Genomic DNA, 4,646 nt, shown 5'->3' with positions numbered 1-4,646 from the left:
TGAAACCAAACTTTTGTTTTAAAAATACGTATGTGATTGTATCATACTTAATCAAGCTCCGATACCAGCTGTCGCAGAACCTTCCAAGTTATCGGGCCCACATGCACCTGTCCTTGTCTCAAAGACCTCAGACAGCTATGCATGTGCACCAAACAACTTAACAGGATCTGTCCGAGTGCCCCGAGGACCTCGGATAAACGACTTACCGCCAAGATCGCAGGATTAAGTAAACACAACTCACATACAAACACTTGCAGCGGAAATAAATTCTTTATTACAAAATGATTACAAGTTACAACATTTACAAGTTATAACAAGATTACAATATATATCATCGGAGTTGATTACAAAAGAAATTGATTCAAAAAGATTACAATTTGAATGTATAAAACATTTATAAGTTTTAAAATACATGCTAGCTTAAGTGACAATCCTCAATAGGGAAGCTAAAGATGGGATATACTTATATAAGAAGGCCGAGCCTACCGGCACTTAGCACCATCCACAACAGAACAAAATTACAACCTGAAAAACAACAGGGAATAAAACCCTGAGTACGCAATTACTCAGCAAGACTTACCCGACTAAAGAAAAGACTCTCAAGGGTATGCTGGTTTGTTGGGAATCAAGGTAAAGCTCATCAAGTTTCAAAGACTCGTTTTTGCAGAAAAGCTTACTAGTAGTGGATCCTTATGCCAAAGTTTTACTTCACAGATTAAGTACTTTTCCTGAATCTAGATTTGCCTAATCTAGAGCATTCACTTGTCCTACACTAGCTTCATTTTATCAACTTTAATTTCACTTGTTATCTACGATGAGGGTCGAAGATCCAGTCTTCATATCCGAGAAGTTCGGCGATCCGAATCGATTAATACCCAGCTGGGGATCTCCAACCACACGACATATGTAGCACTTAACCCTTGCATATGTCAACTCGCCCACGGGTTTCTCAAGACCAGAACGGGTCCCCGCCAACCGAGAGCACAGTACTCCACCGTCCAGCCATTGGCCTGGTTGGTACACGTTACCCTCGCCATGGTGCCCGCCATGTTTCCGAGAGTACAGCACCCCACCTTCCAGCCGTTGGCCTGGTTGGTACACGTTACCCTCGCCATGGTGCCCGCCATGTTTCCGAGAGTACAGCACCCCACCTTCCAGTCTCTTGCCACGGAGGGTACAAGCTACTCTCGCCATCTCTCCACTCCCATTGCGGGCCGGCCTTTCTGGTATTGGTCCGACCGAGGCTAAGCTTACCCATGACGAGGCATGTGGCCAGTTAAAGGGTCCTAGATCAGCAGGCCAACAATCGGAACGGTCCTTAAGCGACACAGACGGGCGACATTTCCTGCTCAACGTCTGGTCTCATATTAAGTTATTTCTGAAAACCTGGTACCTGTCAGAGGTACCCTACTGAAATGATGGAGTCATCAAGGCCTTTGATACCTTCATCACTCCAGCCTCTTTTCTTTGTAAAAACATGATTCATAGATCAAAACATTTTGTTCTTAGTCTATGAGCATACTAAGCACATCTAGCTTTTTAAAACAGGTATCAAGGATGGTAATCAATAGTTCAAGGAAGTTATGCAACAAAGGTTTAATCATTCAACTCCTACCACCTAATGCATCATATAAATGATAAAAGTTTAAAAACAGCAAGGAGGTGGCAAATGCACCGGGGCTTGCCTGGGATACACTAGGTTAGTGTGGTTAGATGAAGTCCGCTTGGCGAGCATCAACAATCCTGACACTTGATCAAGTCGTCCATATCGAGATGGGTCCATCAAAGCCACCTTGTGATCCATCCTGATCCATGCCCTCCAATTCGCATAATCATCTAGCGTACCTATTGGAGATGCATAGTGCATATGAGCATGAGCAAGAACACAAAATAGATAATCTATACTAAAAAAAGATAAATACTTAAAACAAGTCATCACAATTCCTATGAGCACACTATATGTGAAGATATTACTAAGTACCACAAGCGCATCTTTTACACTTGAAAATATCTAACTCAAGCATCGAACAATCATAAGACCACACAAGTCTTAAGCTCATGGACTAGAGCACACTGCCAACGGACTAACACTATTATTAGCACTAATGAACAACCCATTATTTATAGTTATAAGGACACAAGAACACTGGTAAAGCTAATTCTATGTTGTAAGTATCATGACCAATGGGTTATCAATAATGGAGTTACATGATCATACCTATAAAAACAAAACTAGTAAACTACAGTCACGATTCTATTCTACAGCAAAGAAGACAATAAACCTAATTGAGAACATGCCCAAGGCAGTCAACATAACCAAACACTTATAACCCATTGATGATTTTTGTTGCACTATATTAGCCAATACAATTAGCTCAATCCACTATAGCCATAACAGGTGCAGATCTAAAAATTAGCCACCCAACTTCATTTATCAAGACAAGGACTAACTAAATCTAGGTATCCACACAAAAGAAACTCCAAATAGTCATTTAAATACTTGCTGAATTTGGACAGCAGAACAGCAACTATTTGTTTAGTTCATAACTCATAAAATAAGCATCCAAAAATAGTAAACTAGGACTTTATGGAAAGCTTAGAAAGTCCTCTATAACTCTTATATTATCATCACAACCTGATTCGACAGTTTAAAAGATCAAACAGTGCTAAACTTTAATTCTGTCCAGATTTGGACAGAATTCGGCTCTTTATTTCAAAAATTCATAACTGGAGTTTCAGACATCCAAATCAGGTGATCCTAGACTTTTTAGAAAGATAATATAATTGTCTACAATTCATTTATAAATATCTCAGGTTAATTCAATGCATATAAAGGTCAAAAGATATAAGAAAGGCTCTGCTGTCCAAATTGGGACAGATTCAGAGATCCTAACTCAAACAGCTGTAACTTAATTTATAGATCACCAAAAAGGGTGATCCAAAATTTATGGAAAAGCTTAAGGAAAGTACTACAATTATCCTATAATTAGGAATGACTGATTCTCATTTTAACTTAGCCAAACAATCAAATTTTCGGAACCTGTACAGAATTTGGACAGATTCTGAAACTGGACTTGGAAAAATCATAACTCCTAAACTACTAAACCTATGGTCATGAAACTTTAACACAAGAAAGATGGGGAGGTTACCTACTACTTTTATATAGAACATATTTACAGAAAACGTAGTTTGATTCAGCAGATTAGTTGTGTAATCAAAATTGTACACACAAGAAATTTCTGTTTGTGAGCACAAGAACAATTAACTCAATCATACGACGCGACTCCATTATGCATATAAACGAATCATTTTGCACACATCCAACTCACTCCTAATAACAATCCGAAAACATGAGAAACATCCAAGTTCTTTTTCTACTTCCTTTTCTACTCTAAAATCTTCAATTAACACGCATACGCATCCACCCATATATGTATACTTCATACAAGGAGGCATTTTATTGAACAATGCATACACTTCCACTATAACGTCAACGACACATATATGCATGACATCGATTAAAACATATTTAGAACAACTACAATCACACACATCAAACAACCTGGCGGGATCGGATGAGTCGCGCATGTCGTTCACGAGTGAGGCTTTCGTTGAGCAAGCGATGCGCAAGGCAGGACATCGACGGAGGGCTGTGATTGACACACATATTTAAATGCACATTTTATTGATTTGGTATTTAACGAATCGAGGGGTGTGGAACGGCGAGGGGCTCACCAAGGTCGACCACAAGGCTAGGGATTGCAGATCGAGGACGTGTTGTTGCGGACCAACACGGTTGCGGGGATTTCGACGACGGCGCGCAGGCGTTGCAGATCGGGTAGAGCTCGCTGCGGCATTCCATCGAGCGGGTCAATGGCGCGACGCAGAAGAGGGAGTCGTTGTCGGGGCTGCGCAGGCACGGCGAGCTGCAGGGACACAAAAACTTGGCACCGAGAACCAAACTTGAGGAAAGGGAAGGGGAAAACATCACCTGTGATGGAGGTGATTGCTTGGGCGAGCTCGCCATGGGAATAAAACTAGGTGCCATGGAAGGGGCTGGAGACGACCACCGGCAAAGAAGAGGTTGGGGAGGATTAGCGCCAAGGCGCAGTTGACGGCGGTGCTCAGTTTAGGGAGGGCGTCGGCCACCAGGAAGCAGAAAATGCCGCCATGGAAAGCTGGGGCAGTGGCGGCCAGACGCCAAGGCTGAGGGCAGGGGCGAGCAGAAGACTGGGAGCAGCACCATGGCTAGAGAAGGATGGGGAGGGCTGGGCGAGCTGAGCGACGACGCTCGATCTGGGCGAGCGCGTCTAGGGATGAGGCAACGTGAGGGAGCTGGCTTCCTATGCGCAGGGGATAAGCAAGGACTCCACATATGGTTGATACGATGGGAGGAAGCCAACACCTGTGCTTGGGCGAGCAGAGACAAGCTGATGGCCTGGAGAAATCTAGCAGCAGTTGTGTACGAAGGGATAAGAAGAGGAGTCTAGACGGTGGAGGATAGGGATCCGAGCGACTTCAAGAAAATCCCAGAGAGACGGCACCATGGGAGATTATCAACGACAATGAAAAAATAAAACTGAAAAGGGATTTTCCTATGTTTCTCTCACACATTTTTTTAGACATGGACAAATTTGGGTTCTAGG

General features: G+C 42.6%; 1 long non-coding RNA gene across 1 annotated transcript; it reads right to left on the bottom strand.

Annotated features, from left to right (window-relative positions):
- Positions 1 to 253: 253 nt before the first annotated feature.
- Positions 254 to 4,441, bottom strand: LOC100216552 (uncharacterized). The gene is made up of 5 exons (NR_160005.1): positions 3,992 to 4,441; positions 3,736 to 3,926; positions 3,563 to 3,650; positions 1,686 to 1,845; positions 254 to 525 (listed from the first exon to the last, which is right to left on the bottom strand). It is a non-coding gene; the product is annotated as an uncharacterized lncRNA (long non-coding RNA).
- Between the last annotated feature and the right edge of the window lie 205 nt (positions 4,442 to 4,646).

Source organism: Zea mays, chromosome 2 (genome assembly GCF_902167145.1).
Source record: "Zea mays cultivar B73 chromosome 2, Zm-B73-REFERENCE-NAM-5.0, whole genome shotgun sequence".
Classification (NCBI taxonomy): Eukaryota; Viridiplantae; Streptophyta; class Magnoliopsida; order Poales; family Poaceae; genus Zea; species Zea mays.
Note: the sequence above shows the minus strand (reverse complement) of the source record. Positions and strands in the feature narration are given on the sequence as shown.